The sequence below is a fragment of the Rhineura floridana genome, chromosome 4 (assembly GCF_030035675.1).
Source record: "Rhineura floridana isolate rRhiFlo1 chromosome 4, rRhiFlo1.hap2, whole genome shotgun sequence".
Taxonomy (NCBI): domain Eukaryota; kingdom Metazoa; phylum Chordata; class Lepidosauria; order Squamata; family Rhineuridae; genus Rhineura; species Rhineura floridana.
The window spans coordinates 99,271,240-99,293,961 of record NC_084483.1 but is presented as its reverse complement, the minus strand read 5'-3'; the positions used below and the strand labels follow the sequence as shown (position 1 = coordinate 99,293,961).

Sequence of the window (22,722 nt, the reverse complement as noted above, 5' to 3'; positions counted from 1 at the left end):
AAAAAACATTGGCATGAACCTTCTTCAAGGGGTACAAGATGCATTAAGATGTGAACATCAACTGGAAGTACACACAGCTTCAACCTCTTGTCCCAAACATGACAAGTTACTCTGATGTACAAACTGCCCACATTTCTTTCCTTTTTTTTTAAGTATGCCATACCCACCTTCAGTCTTTTTGGCAATCCACTTGCCAAAGTGGAGCACTATTATTGCTCCACTTGCTTGTCACTAGGATTGATGCTATAATTAACAGCCCTAACATCGATAAAAAATAAAGTATATAAATTAAATGGCATTATCATAGCATTCTGTATAAATAAATTAATTGGTTTTGTTGCATACATTTTGACCATTGGTAATGCTCCATAATAATATATTTTCTATAAAGCATTTATATATCCTCCAATATGAGACAAATATAAATCAGGTAATCACAATCTGATTTTAAAATTGTGGACCCATTTAAGGCTCAATCATATATATTTACAGATTTGTGGAGGAAGAAACGTCTAAATGAAACAAAGTTGGATTTAAGAGATAGAAGAATTCTTTATAATTCAATAATTAAGGTCAACATAGAGTAGAGAAAATGTGATCTCAACAATCCAGACATCTCTTTTAAAGTATAAAACAAATCACGACAAACAAGCAATTCCTCTGGTTCTGAATGACTGTCTTACACATTGCTTTGGTTTAGGTGAAGTAGCAGTAAAAAACCACTAAGGGGCACCATTGAGCTTTCTGAAACCATGTATTGGAGTTCATTCAGATAGATTACGATTTTTTACAAGGTGAAAGGGAAAAGCTCATCCTCTTCTGCTGAAGTCTAGGGTTAAAACAGCAAAGACAGTGAAGAGCAGCTTTGGTAGTAATCATGTACACTTTTTCTGAGTGTATAATTCAATATTATATTTTTTTCTTTTACAGTGCATGTAACTTTCTGGGTCACTCTGGTTTACCACAATGAAAGGTTACAACAAGAGGGATTGTGCAGAGCCATCACTTTTGAAGTCAGTTGTGGTATTCAGTTATAGAAATGTCAATACAAAACAACTTACAGTGCAATCCTGTATGTGTCTATTCACAAGTAAGCCCCACTAACTTCTATGCAACTTATTCTCGTCCCAGGTAAGTATATCATGTGTATATGATTGCAGTCTTATTGCTTAACTCACAGAAAGAAATAAGAGCAAGGATAAATAGATGTAATGTAATCAAAATCTGTGAACCAGGGCTGCAGAAGTGGGGAGATAGATAAAATTATGCACTGGGGACATGAATCTAAGATAGGAGAATTTTGTATAACAGATGTGCAGTGATTCTTAATTACCAATTGCAAGCATGTACTAGGGGAAGTACTGTGTTTGTAAATAAGATCTACTCTTTCACCTGCTGAACTATGCACACTGAATTATGTACTGAATTTCATATCAGAATACAAAAGGGGTAAGGGGCCCTATAAAGCATAAGATATGTGATTTAAAGCCCTATGAGCTTCTCCCACCTGGAATTACTGACCTGCATGTTAGCCATGGTAGCAGTACAATGGCAGCAGTATAGGGCTGTATGGAGAAAGCTTAAGGAAGTGCACACAGCTTACAGTGCTTTTGTTGCCCCTTCCATCAACCCAATGTGGCATAAAACTGGAAGAATACCATAATATAACTCTAGTTAACAGCCCCTGATGGAGAAAAAGCAATGGAAGAGACAGCTTCTCAAATACCACTGATGCAATTCTTGTTTACTCCTGGGTCAACTTCAAGTCACCTATAGTCCATTAATGCAATGTTACGTAAATTCCTAGCTCCTTTCTCATTTCCAAGAAGCATGACCAATTTTTTGGAGAAGGACCAGCTTTCAAATATACTCAGACTGAACTCCACAGATGTCTGCCAAAAGCATAATTTTAAGGACCCCTTTTCCCAGGGCTCCCATCCAGTGCAACAGTGAAAGCATTTATATTTGCCAACCTTTATTCATTCAAAGAAAAGTGCTCTCCCCCCTCAGTACACAATGACGTTGTGCCATTTCTAAAGGAGAAGAGCACATGCTAAGACTCCCAGCCTCCAAGAAGCTTTCCCCTAGTGATACGGGTTATAGGTTGGATGAAAGTGATCTGCTAACACAGTCCCACCAGCACTGGGAGCAGAATGAAGAGCTCTTTGGATGCTGGCATTAGAACATGTGGCTTCCAAGTTATTTTTATTACTAATTACATCTTTAGGTTAAGCAGAGGGAGAGGGAGAGATCCAAGGTCACCCAGGCAGTGTCATGGGCAAATGGGGATTTCAATTCAGGCACCCCTGGTCCTATTCCAGTCACTACATCATGCTGTCTGTCAGCAGCCATGCACTTCCTTTCTTCCTCTTGGTTCAAGTACACAGCCATACCATTTAAAGAGAGAGACAGAGCAGCAACAGACTATCCCATCAGCCATCCTGAGCAAAGCATACTGTGGCAAGATTATCCAATCACAATTTATAAAGCATGGACCTGAAATTGTGACATTGTCCTTGAGGAAGAACAGTAATAAGGAGTCACACTATATGTTAAAAATATATATCCCTGCACAGAAATACAGGAAAATGAGCTTGGTAGCCTCACTGAGAGTATCCAGATTAAAAAAAATGGGGCAAGGAATAAAAGGAACATAGAGGTTGGAGTCTACTACTGACTAGGGATGGAGGAGAATATCTGACAAAATCGAACCTGGTACTGGATCCTGACTGAATTCACTAGTTCGCTCTCCCTTCGGAGCAGTACTGATCTCTTATGGCGGGCCATGGCTATAATCGGCATGGATTTTGTGGCTGTGACTGCAATCGGCAAACTTTTTTTTTCAAAATCATCCTCCTATTTTAACGTAATAATTTTTTTGTAATTATTCTTCACAATGATTTCCCCCTCCACTAAAAAACTATGTGGAATGCTGTCTATGAATGAAATGTATATGAATCTTTATTGCTCAAAGCCATAGGCTACCACAATTTATCACATGTAGAAGGAAAATAAAAAAATACATATTAAAATACAAGTCATATTTTAACAAACACAGTTCAACAGCATACAGTAAAGGGACAACAGCACTAAATTTCAAATAAAATTTCCTCTCGCAAGCGAAAGATACACTGACCTATCCCATGACTAGTGGATAAGTATTACAGCTGTAATGGCACCGGGGCACAACCTACTCACCCCACAAGGTTTTTTTTAATATCTAGCTCTTAGTTTCCCCACAGCTAGAGCAACTTTTGCCACCTGGGTAGTTATAAATTATTGTTGCCTGCTAGCAGAATACATATCTGCTCCAGGAAAGACCTATTTGACGGGGAGCGAAGGATATAGGAAATAAATTTAAGCCTTGGGGAATGCTGTCATTTACATAAGTATCTATGAAAACAATTACATAACTTTTGCAACACGAAAAAAAAACTGTGGATCAAATCACTCAAAAACATGCGCAGCAGATTGAATCTGCAAGCGCCAGAGAAAGTGGAAACAAAAAAAGGATGGACCGGTAAAGAAATGACGGACTATCGAAATGCATGTGAATTGGCACCATGCAGCTAACCCCATCCCTACTACTGACCACCCAGTCAAGGAGAATACAAGGATGAAACTTTTGAAAAGCATATGGCCAAAGTTTTGAGGAGGCATGAGGTAGTAACTGAAGTAATGGGGACTTCAATTCCTCTGTTGGAAGACAAATTCTGTCAAACACGGCCCTTCCAAGAAATTCCTGACTTGTGTTGCTGGTAACAGAAAGTAGAGGAAGGAACTAGAGGATCAGCTGTCTTTGACTTGATTCTAACCAACAGAGATGACTTAGTGGATGACACTAAGTAGATGGAGGTTACAGGAACTCTGGGTGAAAGTGATCATGTTATACTTGAGTTCTTGATTTTAAAGGAAGCAAAAGCAGAGTGTAGCCATGTGCATGCCCTGGACTTCAGGAAAGCCTATTTTAATGAACTCAGAACAATGACAAGTACAGTCCCATGGTAAGCAACCCTAATAAGAAAAGGAGCACAAGTTGGATTGGAGTGTCTTCAGTCTTCTACCAAAAGAGGGTCAATATCCTCTTGTCAAACATGAAGTATAAGTTGAAGGGGCAGAATTGCAGCTTGAGATTGATAGACAAATGGTCAAGGAGTAGCTAATTACTGTGAACATGTTAATAATAACATGTTCAAATCTCCAGGGCCCAATGAACTGCATCCTAGAGTATTGAAAGAACTGGCTGAAGAACTCTCAGAACCACTGTCTATTTCCTTTGCAAAATCTTGGTGGATGGGTGAAGTGCCAGATGACCAGTCGGTCTGACCTAAATAGCTAGGAAAATCCTGGAGCAGATTATAAAGTGGTCAATCTGTGACCACCTTGAAAACATGGCAGTGATTACTAGAAGAACAAATCCTTCCAGACTAATCATGTCTCATTTTTTGTTTGGGTAACCTTCCTGGTAGACTGTGGGAATGCTGTGGACATAATATATGTCGACTTCAGCAAAGCTTTAGGCAAAGTGCCCCATGATATTTCATGATATTTCTGAGTAGCAAGATAGCTGATTGTGGACTGGATGGAACAGCTATCAGGTGGATCTACAGTTGCCTACAGAATCATACTCAAAGAGTGCTTATCAATGATTCCTTCTCAAAGTGTGTGAGAAGAACCCCTGGAAGTCTTGCACCACTCAGAGATTGGTGTATGGGGGGGGGAGGTAGTGAGCGGGTACCACAGGGCTCAGTCCTGGGCCCAGTGCTGTTCAACATTTTTACTAATGACTTGGATGAGGAGGTACAGGGAATGCTCATCAAATTTGCAGGTGACACAAAATTGGGAGGGAAAGCTAATACCCTGGAAGCCAGAAACAAAATTCGAAGTGATCTTGATAGGCTGGAGCATTGGGCTGTAAACAACAGAATGAAATTTAACAGGTATAAGTGCAAAGTTCTACACCTAGGGAAAAGAAACCAAATGCAGAGATGGGGGATCCTTGGTTCAGCAATACTACATGCAAGAAGGAGTTGTTGATCACAAGCTGAATATGAGCCCACAGTGCAATGTGGCTGCAAGAAAAGGCAAATGCTATTTTAAGCTCTATTGTGAGAAAGTATAGTTTCCAAATCACGTGAAGTACTAATTCTCTCTATTTGGCACTGGTTAGGCCTCATCTTGAGTACTGCATCCAGTTCTAGACAGTACAGTTTAAGAAGGATGCAGACAAACTCGAACAGGTTCAGAGGAGGGCAGTGAGGATGATCAGGTGACTGGAAACAAAGCCCTACGAGGAGAGACTGAAAGAAGTGGGCATGTTTCCCCTTGAGAAGACTGAGGGGAGATATGATCATACTCTTCAAGTACTTGAAGAGTAGGCCCAGGATCTCTTCTCATCATCCTAAAATGCAGAACACAGAATAATGGGCTCAAGTTCTGGGAAGTCAGATTTCAGATGAACACGAAAAATTTCCTAATTGTTAGAGCTGTACGACAATGGAACCAATTGCCTAGGGAGGTCGTGGACTCTCCAACACTGGTGGCATTCAAGAGACAGCTAGACAGCCACATATCAGGTATGCTTTAAGCTGGATTCCTGCATTGAGCAGGGAGTTGGACTCTACTATTCTGTGGTCTAAGGAGGAAATGCTTGGTGGCATGTCTTCATTGGCCATTGAATTTTTGGGAAAGGCTTTATTGGATTTGTTTCTTTGGATGCTGGCATTGAGTTAACCTTTTTTGGTAATTGAAAATATGACTTATAACATCAACAATTCTGTCCCAAAGACATTTTGGGCTGTATTAGAAAGGCATGTTCTTGGGCTTCAACAATCTAACTCCTCCTATTAGATTTCTTCAAGGTCATGGCTGTTGCTCTTTTTAGAGATTTTAGTTCCGCTGGTGGAGGCATTTGAGCAAACCAGAAACACAAATGTGATGCTGTATTATGTCAGAACTGCATGTTTAGTCTGCCCTTCGAGAAATAATCAGGAAAAGTTATACATGATAAGAGACAGATGCTGCTATCCAGGCAGATATCTGAACTCATTCTAGTACAGTATTACAATGGGAGAGCACCCAAAGGAATGATTTGATTTCATGTTAAAAGGAATTGCAATCCAACCATTTTGAAATGAACAAGTATGTTCTTTCTCTTTGAACTCTCACTTAAAAGTTACCGAAATAAACCAACATGCAACACACTAATTTCAAATATGTAATGTTACATTTTTTTATGCCAATGGTAATCTACTTCCTTATTTCCCAATACCAATGCTGTAAGGGACTAGAAGACTGTAAAGTGCAATGGTCTTGCTCCAAGAAATAATCAATCCATGTACCATTTATCCTGTTCCTTCTCTCCACCCACCATGCACCCTGGCAGCTTAACATGTAACATGGAACACAGTATATTACAATCAGAGAACAGAAGCAGATAAACTGTAACATACCAAGAGACTTGCAGAACAGATGGTTCCATCTGACTTAGGAAAGTAAGCCAAACCATATGCTATAAGGAGGGAGAAAACAATAATATTTTCTATTCCTGACTTCCTGATACCAAATATGGAAATAAAACCACAGTAGGCAACCAAATGGAGCCTATTAGATCAGGTTCAAATATTGCTGGCCCATATGAGCAACACCAAAATCCACATTATTGTGGAAGATATTATTTCTATGTGAATATGTGGAAAGAGTAACTTTTCAAAGCTTCTTCCTTTCTTACTGTTTCTTTGTCCAGAAGCATTTATTTAATTTGTTTCAAGATTTATATACTGTATTATGTGCTGAAGCTGAATACCAGATGAATAAAACAACAATAAACATAATAATAAAGCAAGCATCACAATTTAACAGCACACTAGCCTTGTTCAGGGACTCAATTTTCACACAATTAATATTGTGTGGGGGCTGTGGATGCTCCTACTGTTGTGTTTCCTCCCGGCTCTGACCCCATGCTGTCCATGGGGAAGGTCTGAAGAGTGTACACTGTCATCATGTGCTGAAGCCCTGAACGCACAGGTTTCCAGCCCACAGGTACAGCCTACATGCATTTGGCTGGATTTCCTCCTTCAAAACTTCCCCAACTATGGACAGTGTCAGGGAGTGGCCAGATGAAGCCATATGACTTCAGGAGTGGGGCTAAGGATGCAATCCTGCAGCTCCTTGCTGTGGAGAAAATATTTTTGGCTGTAATGTTTGAATGGGCCCTGAATCTCCCCAACTTTTTTCCTGAGGTATAGAAGCTTGTGGGCCATTTTGTGAAACTGCTTTGAAGTGATACTGAAATTGGTTACTATGACTGACTCCAAAAATACTAACAGAGATTTGCTGGGGACCTTAATAGGTTTTGTTGCAGGACTTTATATAACAGGGTTTATTCATGTTATGATTCACTTTGTGCTAACCTTCAAAAAATATTAGACTCCCAAACGCTGCAGTGTAGTGATGGAAGGAGACAGCACATGCTGGACTGGATGCAAAGTTACCTAATTACCATAGCTAGCAAAGACATTTACATGTTTAGTTTCAGGTACTTAGGAAATGGAAAGGCAGCCAAGTGCTATTGTTAAGATCAGGTTACCAGAGAAAAACGTCAGTATATTTTGCTGGCACTTCTCATAATGTGTTTGGTCCTGTGAACTGGAGTGGAGAGTCTACCTTATAGGAAGTCAGCTTCTGCTAAAAGAAATAATGCCAGAGGAGTGAGAACAAACAAGTTAATAAGGGAATAGGTGGCATCCTTTCTGAGTTAAAATGTTGTGAAGAAAAACTGCAGTCACTTGGCCTCTATTCCATATGTGGAGTGCCTCTTAGCTATTTATGCTTCATAGATTTTGCCACTAGCTGCAGCCTTACAATGAGATCCATGCATACACTGACAACTGTGTGCATTACCTCCCCGTCTCCCTAAATTTGCAGCTGGTGTTAAACATGAGAAAAATCATGTAGATGAGAACCATGTTCCAGATTGATTTCGCTCTGCATTGTGCCAGCGGTCTCTTAGAGTTAAAAGCCATGAGATAGTGAATTAGGGTTGTCTGCTCTGATGGAAATCTAACCCATAACAAACCTTTATGTGAATCTTCTACATGTAGGTTCTGCTTGACTTCTGCAAGAATGTAGCAAGTTTATTCTTTTTAAATCTCCCAAAGAATAAGCAGTGAATTTATGGTTGTTTGTAGTGCCATAGCTTTTACATAAACTGAAATTAACAGCCAGCTTTTTATAAATAGATAGGTGGAATGTGAAGGATTAATGCTCTGATTCATTCCTTCATGTGGTGATGTAAGTTGTCTTTCCATTTTATTCAATAGATACCATTTGTGTGGTGTTTTAACAGTATGTTCACCAGCTTGTTATCAGGTCTTGCTTTTACAAGAGCCCCCCAAAAGCATAATGACTCTCTTAATATTTTCATTTCATATTTTAATAATGCATTTGATTCTAAATCACTCCATCCATAGAACTCATTATCGGCTGGAATTTTCATCACTTGATGACTAGGGATTTTGGACAGGCAAAAAAAAGTACTTCTTCACAAAGCATATAGATAAGCTATGTGATGCCCTGCCACAAGATGTGATTGTGGCAGCCGCTTAGATGGCTTCCAAAGGGGATTAGATAAATTCATGGAGGATGAAGCTATAATTGGCTCTGTGGTATCTGAAGCACCAGAGGCAGATGTCTCTGAATCACAGCCGCTGGAGAACAATGATGGGAGAGAGCTAGGCATCCTCACTTTCCTGGGAACAACAGGTAGAGTATTTTTCATGTGATCTCTGTCTCACACGTTTGCCAGTTTCACATGTTATTGCTGTGACATGTGAAAGCAGCAATCACACCATAATGTGATATGTATGGACAGGATAGCCTTTCAAAAGAAGTAGATAAATTCATTGAGGATAAAACAATAAATGGCTATTAGCCATGGTAGCTAAAATGGAACCTCCATATGCACAGGCAGTATACTTTTGATTTCCAAATGCCAGGGACAAGCAGTATCTTTATTAAGTTCTGCTAGTAATCTTTCCATGCAGTCTGGCTGGCCATTGCTGGGACAGAACGCTAGATTAGCATTCTGGCTACCTAGCATGGAAATTCTTTTGTTCTTTCTACTAGAACTATTTGGTAAAGAATGTGAATTGGTTCTTCTCACAGTCATGCCCAGAAGATGTCACAGTTGCAACTGGCTGGATGTTATTACAACATCAAAGTAACCATCCCACAAGTGCATCTGTAAATATATCTGAAAAAGCTTTGGGGAAAATAGAGACCAAAAAGAAAAAAATAGTGGTTGAGGATTTGGGTGTAAATACTTCTTTGTGGGGTTTTTTAAGCCATCGCTAGGGCCAACTAACTATATAGGCAATATGACAGTCCTTGCGTGTTTTGTGTATCTAATAATACTGGTCTGTGACCATAATGAAAAATTCATTCATATCACAACCCTCTGATGGCTCATGGTCTTGAGGAGGCTAATTCATTCAATCACTGCTTTCTGGAAATAGGACTCAACTGCAGTTGGGCTGATCTTTGGTAATTTTTTGGTTGAAGATAGATTCCGTGGGCTGACAAGAAGGGTAGAAGACACTACAGGTTCAGGCAATGAATGAATAATTGATATGATCATTGCAGAATGATGCCAGCCTCTCCTTCAGCCCCTTGAACATTGTGTCAGTACCAGAACCAAGTTCTGATGAAAGGTAGTTAACAAAAGATTGATTGAGCGATATTATACTAGACTAGGGATGCCCAGGTTCATATCCCTATTCACTCATGAAGCTCAGTGTGTGATCTTGGACAACTCACTACCTATCAACCTACCTCCCATGGTTGTGATGTGGACAAAATGGGTGGGAGGAGAAAACTATGTCCACCATCCTGAGCTTCTTGAAGGATGGCAGGATGTAAATGTAATAAATAAAAATGTAATCAGACACTCAAGCATTAAATTGAAAAGCCAAGAGACCTGAATTACAATGCTATAGTTTTGCACCACTGCCTTGGACGTCTGCAAAACTGGGGCAAATTTTAAGTGTAAAATACTACCATCACTACAGCTGCTTTTGTTAAAGTTTTGATTCTTCACCCAAAAACACAATGTAATGCAGTGCATGTGCAAATCAATAGAAGGGACCTTTTCTGTACTACTATCCTGTCTATGGAATGCTCTTTCTAGGGAGGCCCACCTGGTGCCAACTTTCTCATTGTTTTGATGCCAGTCAAATACATTTTTGTTTTCCCAAGCATTTGGGCAGCACCAATGATAGGATGTTTTAATTCTACATTGTTAATATATTTATGTATTTTTATTATTTTATTTTTACGAGAGTGGCTATATACTATAGTCAGCATGGATTATTTTTTTTAATTATAAACAGTGGGCAAACACAATTAGGGGACAATTAGAAAGCAAACTTTCTAAACAGCATCGATTTTTTGAATTCTGCAATGTTGAATTGAAAATATCCCCCATGCCATTTTGATCCTTCCCATAAGCTCACTTCAAAACAAAAACTTGCAAAACCTATAGTCCTGAATTCAGAAATGCTTGCTTAGCAACCCTCTAAATTTTCATGGCAATACACAAAACAGTAAAAGAGAATAGAGAGTTCAAAGTGTGAAAATAAGAGAGAAAAACACCAGACCTCTTGTGGCCTTTTTTCTATCAGAGTTCTCATAATCTGTTGAAATTAATTAAAAATCAGCCATGTTTACAGAGTACCTGTAGTTCTATTACTGACCTTGCCCCATACTCTGACCTTCATCTTCTGCAGTTTAAAAGTTTTAAAAAAATGTCTGGCTGATTTTTAATTAATTTAAGAAATTTAATATTAACATGAATTATAAACCTGGGCATGCTCAGTAAGAACCAACTGTCAGTGTTCTAAAAGCCAGACTCAGAGCTGCTGGGCTTGGCTAATCAGGGGGCCACACCCACACCAGATCATATTCCACTTGAGACAGGCATGGCTTCCCCAAAAGAATCCTGGGAAGTGTAGTTTATGAAGGGTGCTGAGAGGAGACTCCTACTCCCCTGATAGAGTTCCAGCGGCCAGAGTGGTTAAACAGTCAGCCGCTCTGATTGAAGCTCTGTGAGGGGAACCATCTCCTAGCAACTCTCAGCACCTTCATTAACTACACTTCCCAGGATTCTTTGGGAGAAGCCGTGACTGTCTAAAGTGAAATAAAGGTCTGGGACAGTGGGAGGGGTGGGAGGCTACATGTGCCTGCTGTAGAATAAAAATGGTGGGGGAAACCCTGAGAAAGAATACTGTTCACAATGTTTTCCTTTTGGAAAGGAAAGGGGCTTCCCCTCTGCCCAGTGCCCACCCACCCAATCTCCTCCCCCTCCCTGCCCTCATCCTCCCTCCTGCCCCTCCCCCAGTTTCACTTATCCTAAGCATGATTGCACAGAAATAAATCCTACTGAACTCAAAAAGCATGCAAATGATCAAACCTGCCCTTTCCCCCTCCTCCCTCCCATCACCTCCCTTTTGCCCCTTCCCCTTCCTCCCCCTCCCCTGCTTTCTGCTCCCCTCTGCCCCCTTCCTCCTTCCCTCTCCTCTCCCCCTCCTCCTCCCACTCCTCCTCCCACATGGTCAGTTTTACCTATCCTAGCCATGGTTGCATAAGAGTAAATCCCACTGAATTCTTTTTTTTTTTTTTTTCAATAATTTTTATTCAGATTTTCATAAAACATACAAGACGAAATCATAAAACATTCAAAGACAAAAAACAAAATCAAAAATAGTTAAACAAAAAAAAAAAAAAGAAAAAAAAAACAAAAATAAAAAATAAAGAGTAAAATATTGACTTCCCATTTGTCAAAGATCAAATCAGTTATAAGTCTATAATATATAACAATCCTGTCTCTTAAGTCATATTATAAAATCACTTTCCTCCAGTAGTTATCTTACTTAATCATCAAATCTCATAAACATTACTTTATTCTTTCCACAAAAAGTCAAAGAGAGGTTTCAATTCTTTAAGAAATATATCTATCAATTTTTTTTTCCAGATAAGCATATCGATTAATCCATCTCATTACTAATTATGATAATCTTATTGTCATAACCATAGTCAAAATAAACATTTCAATTAATCCATCACATCAGAATCTGTTAGATTCAGTAATTTCAGTAGCCATTGTTCTATTATCCCTATTAGTTCCATTTTCCATCTTCCATCTTCAGTAGTCTTGTTAAGTCCAGTAATTTCAGTATCCAATCTTCCATTATCAGTATTCCATAATAATCTTGCTGTCAAAGCCATAGTCATATAGTAAGAGTCTGATGGGAATTACCTCTATCCCAAATATTTTCTTGCCATCCATTCTGAATAGGTTGCTGAAATACTGCTGTAAAATCATATCTCTGTTCTTTTTTTCAAAATACACTGGGTCATCTCTTGAAAGTTTTTCCATTGTCACATGGCTGCAGTTAATTCCATAGATTTTCTCTATATTGGGCTCCATCACATCATTCCAGTCCAGAAGATTATCCATGCCATTGATAACTTTATCTCTAGAATCTTCATTAATTTCTTCAGAGATAACATTGAGTTCCAAACAATAGATTTTATTTCTAAAGTCCATAGACTCCAAATCTTGTTCCTGTTCCACGTTTGTTCCAATCTCCGGGATCTCCTCTCTCACAGGGACCCCTGTTCCAGTCTCCAGGGTCTCCTCTCTCACAGGGACCCCTGTTCCAGTCTCCAGGGTCTCCTCTCTCACAAGGACCCCTATGTCTTTAATCTCCTGTGTCTCCAAACAATAGATTTTGTTTCTAAAGTCCATAGACTCCAAATCTTTTTCCTGTTCCACGTTTGTTCCAATCTCCGGGGTCTCCTCTTTCACAGGGACCCCTTCCAGGGTCACCTCTCTCACAGGGACCCCTATATCTTTAATCTCCTGCTTCATTTTACTCAATTCAATTTTCAGCTCCTTACAACCCTGTCGCAGGTTTTGTTTCGTTATCTCAATCTCATCCATTATTTTCTGAAACATAGTTATTTCCAGATTCTCAGCCACTTTCTTAATTGCCATTTTAAAAGAAAAATATAGGAAAACCACTTCTTATTTCAGCAACAATTGGGTTAATACTCCAAACTTGGTGACATCACAGTATAAACAGAGCAGACAGCCTTATCTCTCCATGCTTAAGTAAACAAAATGCAGTTCCCAGGATCGAAACAATTAATGGCGGTCGTCAAGAAACAGATTCGTCAAAATAAAATAGACCAAAAAGAGAGTAGTCTCAGACAATATAATATTCTTCAAAATAAAAATCTGGAATAGAAATCCCTCTTCTGTGTATATCTTTAGAATGCAAATCCAGGACAGCTTTTTGCAACAAAAACAGAGATAAGCTATTAATTAGTGAGTAGCAGAGAGAAGTTATGGCTCCCCAGTGAGATGCCAAAAACCGATCAATCAGGCAAATCTCTTTTAAACAGCAACAATTTAAGTCAAGTAAAAGAAAAATATAGAAAGAAGGGTGCTTGCCTGTTAGTGCGTTCTCTCTTAGAAGATAAGATGAACGTTCGCTTTATCAGATAGAGCTTGTTGTTGAAAATCCGTCCCACCTTCGTCGGCTGGACCTCGTCCCATAAATTAATGAGATCTGGTCGTCCCAACAAAAATAGGCTTTGAGGTTAATCTCTTCGTTTCTCCCTACCCGGGAGAAGTTTAATCAGTCCAAAAAAAAAAAATCTGACTGATATATCTGAATAAGCTTCTTTTGAGGCAGGAGCCCGTCTCAAAAGCAGGCACAGGCTAAGTCACCCTTCCCGGAAGTCCGTAAATCCCACTGAATTCAATAAGCATGCAAATTATCAGGCCTGCCTTTCCCCTCCTTCCCCTTTCCTCTCCCTTCTTCTCCTCCCCTCTTCCTTCTTCCTCCTCCCCTGCCCACTCCAGGCCTCCTCCCCATGGTCAGTTTTACCTATGCTAAGCATGATTGCATGGGAGTAAATCCCACTGAACTCAATAAACATGCAAATGATCAAACCTGCCCTCCTCCCCCTCCTGCCTGCTCCCATCCCCCTCCCTGTGGTCAGTTTCACCTATCTTAAGCATGATTGCAGGGGAGTAAATCCCACTGAACTCAGTAAGCATGCAAATGATCAATCCACTCTCAGCAAACTTGCACAGAATCCCATTTCTTACCTCTTGGATTAAAAACCAGAGAAATTCACTAATAGCCAAAAAAACACATGCGGTTTATGAATGTACCTAGAGCCAACAGATAAAAGCAGGGAAATTGAACAGCTATAGTGAATGCACCGGGGAACAGGAGACCTGACCTCTCTGAGATATTGTACTGCTCTACAAATTTGTAAAAATGCAAACACAATTTGGGTTTGTCTTTCACAGTCCAATCTACTTCCTGTGTAGCTTGGAAGAATTTGGTAACGTGCCTCTGAGTATATGGTGAGTGGTGGCAACTGGCAATTTCTCCCTTCTCCAGTCATCTGTCCAATTAATAAAGTCAGTTCCTTGGAGTTTAAACTAAACCTTCTGGTTTTGCATTGCAGCATTTCTGCTTAAGCAATAAACAGCTGTCATCTGCCATTCATTAATATTAATTATAAATGGTTACTAGCTCAGAGGATCCAAGTCCAGCAGCTGAGATTTTTCTGCAATCTGATCGTAAAAGTTTTGAAAGGGTTCTTCTGAGAGGAAGCCTTATACTCCAAACCAACAATAAGTACAGTTTGTAGAACACAGCACAAAATCAGTGTAATCAGTAATAGTAGTAGAGAGGAAGGGGAGGTGGGAAGAAAAGGAAAGCCAAGCATGAGGTTTCTTTAAATGTATAAATGTCTTAGCCTTTTGTGTTGGCTTATAAGCAAGAAGAGAAATTGTCTATAATGATTGTGTGCCATCCATTTCATGTTACCGTAAATGAAAGGTTATATGAATTAAAGGTTGTTTGGGGGTCCTTTTTGACCCTTCCTTGTCTCTTGAGGCTCAAGTGGCCTCGGTGGCACAGAACGCGTTTTACCATCTCCGTTTGGTAGCCCAACTACGCCCCTATCTGGATGGCGACGACCTCGCCTCAGTTGTTCATGCTCTGGTAACTTCGAGATTGGATTACTGTAATGCGCTCCACATAGGGCTGCCCTTGAAGACAGTTCGGAAGCTTCAGCTAGTGCAGAATGCGGCAGCTAGACTATTGACGAGGACCAGTCGGTCTTCGCACATAACTCCTGTTCTGGTTCGCCTGCACTGGCTACCTATTTGCTTCCGGGCGAGATTCAAGGTGCTGGTTATGACCTATAAAGCCTTACATGGCGTGGGACCGCAATACCTGGTGGAACTCCTCTCCCACTATGAACCTACCCGCTCACTTCGTTCAGCATCTAAGGCCCTCCTCCGGGTACCAACCCATCGTGAAGCCCGGAGGGTGGTTACTAGATCTAGGGCCTTTTCTGTGGTGACCCTGAGTTGTGGAATAGCCTCCCCGAAGAGGTACACCTGGCACCTACATTATTATCTTTCCGGCACCAGGTAAAGACCTTCTTATGGTCCCAGGCATTTTAATCATTTTAATCTTTTTAATCTTGTAATACTAATCCTTTTATCATCTTATATTTTGTTTAATTGTATTTTGTTTTCATTGTGTCTTATGTTTTGTGATTTTATTATTATGATGTATGTATTTTATCCTATTCTGTTTACCGCCCTGAGAGCTACTTGCTATGGGCGGTATATAAATGCAACAAAATAAATAAATAAATAAATATGTTTCAGGAATACAGCAGCGTTTGGTGTTTTTGTTCTAAACCAAATCCCTCAGATGATTACAAATGGTGGGGACAATTAGAAAGCAAACTAGCTAAAGTAATTATAAGCTGAAGTCTAAAGCACAGGCATTGATACAGCTGCATACCTTACTTTACACCAGACTCAGCTGACTCATCCTCTCTACTCCTCATCAATGTATACTTGTCTCCCTTGGCGACACGTAACTCTATAGAAAACCGCTGGGCCGAGTTAGACCTTTACATTCTAGATCTGGAATATGCCTATCCTCACTCACAACTGGTAATCATGGGCGATTTCAATGCAAGGATCGGCCCCAATAACGCCTCCTTGTTTGCGTCGAAATTATGGCGCGGAGAGGATCACAATTATTTCCCCTATCCTCTCTCTAGAAAATTGAAAGATCTCAAGATTAACAGTGGAGGAATTTGTCTAACTCACTTTGTAGCTAGTCACCATCTGATTATTCTGAATGGGCTCGAACATCTCAATGAATGTGCAGAATATACATTTATATCTAAGATAGGAAGTAGTGTAATCGATTACGTGTTATTATCCGTTAAGTTATTTAATTTGATAGAAAAATTTGCCATTGGCACCAAGCTCAATAGTGATCACCTTCCTCTTACCTTCTCATGCCACTTGCCCTCGAGTCCGCATTTATCCTCTAACCATAATTATACAGTTAATCTCTCTCATTCCCATTACAAAAGACCCACTTGGACCTTTTCCTTAGCTTCCAGGATAGAAGTTTTTTTTCCTGTTATCACCAGACGGTCTGGTCTTTCGAACATTCTTAATTGAATCTGAATCTCCGGATGCTCTCCTTAGAGTATACGATTCCCTTATGGCCAATATTAAGAACATATTATTTCCTGTGCCATTTAGCTCCAAGGTATGTAAATCAATTGGTCCCAAATGGTTTGATAAAGAATGTCAACTGCTCAAACGTCAGCTAAGGTCCATCTATCTAAATTATCGTCAGAGCCAATTGAATCATCTCCCCCATATATACTACCTAATGAAAAGTAAATACAAGGCAATTCTTGTTTCTAAAAAGAATCTAGCAAAACAGGATGAATGGAAGAGTCTTATTCGTGCATCAAGGACCAAGGACTCTAAAAGTTTTTGGTCTATTATCTCAAAAGCCTTTAGACCTTCATGCCCAATTATGTGTAATATTCCCCCCCAAACTTGGGAACGGTATTTCAGGTCTATGTACAAATCTGAAAATCTGGAGGACCCCAATGCATATGTTCCTCCGGATCTTAGCTCCCTAACCTCATGGCCCCCCGTCAATCAAATGGAGATATGAAATTTGATTGATGGTCTAAAATCAGGCAAAGCGCCGGGCTCTGACAATATCCCCCCTGAACTCTTAAAAAACTTTCAGGAATGGTGGGCCCCCTTTCTAGCAAATTTTTTTACCGAACTTAACAAATCTGGCCGCTTCCCGATAGCGTGGCGAGAAGCAATAATTATTCCCATATATAAAATAGGAGATAGAGATGAGCCTTCCAACTACCATCCCATCAGCCTGCTATCTGTCATTGGGAAACTCTATGCTTCGTATTTGAAATCAAAACTCCAGACTTGGATGGAGGAACAAGATATTCTGGGTAAGGAACAAGCAGGTTTTAGAAAAGGGACCTCTATCCTGGAGCATTGCCTTCTTTTATACCATCTTGCTGCAAAGTATGGCAAGCATAAGGGTAATGGCCTATATGTAGCCTTTATTGACCTAAAGGCTGCATTTGATTCTATTCCTCGCGATATCCTGTGGTCCAAGTTATCCAAAACCTCCATAGATAAACGGCTCTTAGCCCTGATACACCACTTGCATCAACACAGATCTCTCCGGGTACGCTGTGGAAAGGATGGTGGGTTAACCAAATCTATCCCCACGTTCACAGGGGTGAGACAGGGCTGTATATTAGCCCCCCTCCTTTTTAACTTATCAATGACCTGAATGAACGTTGCCTTTCCCACGACCACCACTCTCCCAAGCTTGCGGATCTAAGTTGCCCCTTATTGCTCTATGCGGACGATGCGGTGCTACTTTCATTATCAAAGGTGGGTCTTAAACGTATTCTACGGGTGTTTATGGCTTACTGCTTAGAGAACCATTTATCAATAAATTTCGACAAAACTAAAATCTTAGTTTTTTCCGAACGAATAATTACCCCAGTCTGGACAATCAACGGTCATTCAATTGAACAAGTTTCCCAATATAAGTATCTCGGTATTACATTCCATTCTTCGCTGAAATGGACCTCCCATAAAAGATCGGTGATAGCGAGCGCTAGATTCTCTATAAAGAACTTGCTCCGTTATTTCTATTATAAAGGAGGACAATATATTCCGGCTATTACCCAGATATTTAAGAATAAAATTATCCCTTATCCCTCAAATTCTATTTGGAGTTCCAATTTGGATACATTCAATAGACGCATCAGTTGAAGCTGTTCTCTCCCTTTTTTTACACCGCTTGCTAGGAGTGCCTAGGTGTGTTCCTTCAGCGGCGCTTAGACTGGAATGTGGACTCACCTCAATGGAATGTCAGGCTTGGTTAACAACTGTTAATTTCTGGCTTAAAATATCAACCAATACCTCTTCCGGATTAATATCTCTACTCTGGAAAGATAATTGGACCTCCAGTTGGAACAACAAACTGGAATTGAAATTGTTGCAAATGGGTCTCTCTAGGGCATATTTGGCATCGCAATCCCCAAGCGATGCCTTAGCTATTATCCGCTCTAGATTTAAGGACATTGATTATCAGACCTCAATCAGTAGGGCTTCTAGTATATGCTCCCCTTTGCACTTGAAGCTACACTTTACATTCGGAAAATCCAACTCATATCTAGATTTCCTTACAATTCCTAATTTATGCCTAGCTTTCTCTAAAGCCAGATTTAATTCCTTAAATTCTGCGGTAATGGAAGGGAGGTTTAGGGGGGTACCATACGAACTGCGTGTTTGCCCCTGTGGTGTTGATAGTATTGAAACCCTGCAGCATATTTTTCTTTATTGCCCATTGTACTTTAGGATTTGTATGAAATTCTTGAACCCAATATTGTTGAAATTATGTTATAAATCGCCTGAAGCTATTATTATTCACCTGCTCTCTGGATCTGATAAAGAAATTTCTATCCAAGTAGCCAAATTTGTATATGTGACCCAGCGGATGCGTACTCTTATCACTACCCCTTCATAATGGTACAGTCAGATCTGAGCTTTCCTGTATTCAAGCACTACTAATTGTATATAACACATTGTATATTGTTCTTTTGACTTATATTCTATTCTGTATTCTCCCTGTTTTCCTTGCGGGTCTATGACCGTAAATAAATAAACTGAACTGATACAGCTGCATATTTTTATACTGAGGCTACTGTTTTCCATAGACATAAACTTAAGAAAATTACATTTTGGACATTTAATTGATTATTTATTTTATTTATCTATCCATCCCTCTTTCTCCAGATGCAAGAAGTTGCTTGGTTAAATATTAATTTTTCTGAGGGGGGGGGGAAATGAATGGAGGACCCAAAGTCATAATTTGTTACAGTATACTGTTTGCTATACTGTTATAGGATTTAGGGGGGTTGTGATGGATGATTTCTTTAGGCCCCTTCAAGCCTGTGATCTTGTATCTGGAAGCTGGGATATGCAAAGGAAGAAACCTGCTTCCTTAGTTCCATTCATAAGTTAATACATTCAGTGAAGTGCCCTTATTAACATATGTAACATATGTCAGGTGGACCATAAGAACTCTTTCAGAAGAGAGGCCCTCCTTCCCCTCCCCCCCCATGGAGGTGTTAGTTTTAGTCTGAGGAAAGGCTGGGAGCTAAAAACAGATGGAGAGACTTGCTTGCTCTCTGTGTCTGAACCCCCAAAGCTATGGGCTTTGGGGAGCAAGATCTGATGGACTATTAATGCTGTGTACTCTTCCATCTTGCACTCAGGCTGTGTATATGTGTAAATAAACCATTTACACCACTGACTTTCTTTCCAAGGAAACCAAACCCTGGGTAAGGGCTGGAACCCCTGGAAGTCTTGCACCACTCAGAGATTGCAGTGCATACAACGATTATAACAGTAATTTTAGTAATTACTAAAATGTCCAGATTCCTGCAACTATGCCTTTTTTGCTAGATAATTAGTTGTAGGATTGTGGTTTTTGCAGCTTCATCCTTTGTGTGGTAACTCAGAAATAAGTCCCACTCAACACACACAACATTTTTAGAGGAGTGGGTCCACTCTGGAAGGTAACTTCACTGTGGTCAGCTGAAATATAGCTATTCAACTCCATAGTTTAGGCCTGACAAATCAGATTCTGCAGATTTTAAGCAGAAGCCCACTGTGCATGGCGCTTGTGATATCACCCAGAAAGCTTCCCCTTTCCCTGCCTATTTCTAAAACAGTTTTGCAGTTTTGAAAGCTTTGTAGTGATGAATGAACAGATAAACGCATGAATATCGATTTGGTTTTTTTAAAAAAAGAATAAGGCACATGTCCTACTGAAGTTTTATTTATTTATTCATTTATTTATTATCTCTATTGCTATCCGTGTGCATGGTGCTTTACAAAGAATAGGTATGACAGTTGCCTACCCTAAGGAACTTACAATCTAAAATTGACACAAGGAAACAACAGAGGAAGTGGGGGAAAGGAGCCATAGGTAGGCAGGGAAGAATATGTGATAATTTCACTTAAATGTACTTTAGCTTTGTTACAATAAGGCAGGATTAATCAATGTGGTGTCCTCCAGATGTTGTTGGACTGCAGCAGCAAGCAGCTAGGTTGCTTGTGGGGGCAAGCATCTGCCAGCATATAATACCTTGTCTGCAGGATCTGCACTGGGTGCTACCAGGCCAAGTTCATGGTTTTGGTGCTAGCATATAAGGCTCTATGCAGCTTGGGACCAGGTTACCTGAGAGTCTTCCTTACCCCTGGTAGGTCACTGCATTCTGCAAATCTATCCTTCATGTCCTTAAAATATCAGACGCCTTCCCACTGTTTATAAATTATAGAAACAATTGAAGACTTTTCTGTTTTGACAAGCTTTTCCAGCAGGATGGGGGATTATTATTATTATTATTGGGTCTCTGCCTTGTGTATTTATTTGTATTGTCTTTAAACCTATTTTTATAGTTGATTTTATTGTATGATTGAAAATTTCCTTGCAATTTATATGAAAGATGATTTAAAAATTAATTTAAAAACCCCAATAATAACTCCCATCATCATTTTTTCTTTTTGTTGTTAAAAGGGCAGGATATAAATTTTATTATTATTATTATTGTCATTGTCATTATTATTGTCATTATTATTGTCATTATCATTATTATTATTATTAAATTCCTGACCATTCTCCATGCTGACTGCGGCTGATGGCAGTTGGAGTCCAACAAATCCAAAGGGCACCACTTTAGCTACCCCTGCAATAAAGGACACAGCCTGGGGGCCACATTGATTTGTTGGTAACCTTCTGGGGCCCACATACCAGTAGTGGGTGGGGCCAGAGGCAAAAAATGGATGGAGTAACAGCTGTGACTCTTTTCTTTGTACAATAGACTACATTTCTCCATCTAGGTAAGGAAGAGTTCAAGAACACATTCTAGCCAGTCAAAAGCATTTGATAGGGTGTGGAGAAGGGCTGGTGAGGGCTGTAGCCTGGGAAGAGGAGGCATCGCCCCATGGGCCAGAGAGGCTTCGAGGGCTTCTTTCAACCCCCTGGCCTGTGGTTTCTTACCCCTGACATAGGGACTAGAACGATGATAAAACTGAATTTTGAGAATGGACTTAAAGGAAACAAGGGAAGTGGTCACATAAAGGCTGGGATGCAGTTCCAGGCACAAGGGGTAGCAAGGAAAAATAGGAGGAATCATACAAAGAAGCAGCAGATTTTAGGATGGCTGATGATGATCGAGCTGGATGAGCAAAGCTCACAGGCAGGGGGAGATAAGGAAGGGCAAGGTCATGGAAGTTTTTGAAGGTGAGAAGAAGCTTCTGCAGGATCTGGAAATAGGGGAAGGAGGGCAACAGATAGCTGCTTATTTACTGCTATGGACATCTGTCATTCCAGTTGTGGAGCTGGGAAGAAGCCACACTTGCATGGCAATGTGAGAATTCAGAAAGCTGTGTTTTAATATCACTTCTGTCTTCAACCTGAGCTCAGTAGCAGGGCTAACTCTCAGGTAACTGTACACAGAATTGCAGTTTTGATGTTGTTATCAGCTGAGCAATATGATATGTACACATGAAAATGTATACTCAGAACTAAACAAATCAAAATTATTTGTCATCAACATTAATATAAAGTGATAGGATTTCTTTCTTTCTCAATGAATGAATGAATATATTTAGCCCAGCCTTTATCCAAAGATCTGAGGACGGGTCACAGCATTTAACTTCTGTCCCTCAACCTGCAGCTATGCAGATGCATAGAAGGATACCAACTTGTCTAGACTAATATGCCACAGTGGAAACATGGATCTAGATGGCTTTAATTAAAACTTTATGAGCAGAGATGTGACTGCATTTCAGTACCAAGGAAGGATTCCTTCTATAAAATGCTGCTATGCTCTAGAGATTACTACTTCTCTGTATTTTTCTAGTTTCCTAACCCTTCACAATGTATATTACACAAACAACTCCTGTGATGAATGACTATGAATCCTCAGTCTCGGGTCTAAATTTGTCTTGAGGCAAATGTTTATATTGTTTTAAATTTTTAAATTGTGTTTTAAATTGTTTTTTAAAAAGATGTATTTTAAATTGTATTTGTTTTTAGTTACTGTAAACCGCCCAGAGAGCTTCGGCTATGGGGCGGTATACAAGTATAATAAATAAATAAAATAGATAAATAAATATTGTGTACAATTGAATGTACATTTGTTAGTCAGATACTACAGGGACACATTTGCATGCTCCAGTTCATG

The 22,722-nt window shown here is 39.8% G+C and overlaps 1 protein-coding gene and 1 long non-coding RNA gene across 3 annotated transcripts in view; one reads left to right on the top strand and one right to left on the bottom strand.

The window, feature by feature from the left end:
* Positions 1-1,121, top strand: part of LOC133383317 (uncharacterized) — a 29,447-nt gene extending 28,326 nt beyond the window's left edge. The window contains exon 3 of the long non-coding RNA XR_009762243.1: positions 931-1,121. This is a non-coding gene — a long non-coding RNA (uncharacterized LOC133383317). The remainder of the gene's footprint in view (positions 1-930) is intronic.
* Positions 1-22,722, bottom strand: part of RSPO3 (R-spondin 3) — a 107,750-nt gene that overhangs the window by 1,303 nt on the left and 83,725 nt on the right. The gene's annotated exons all lie outside the window — the stretch shown is intronic.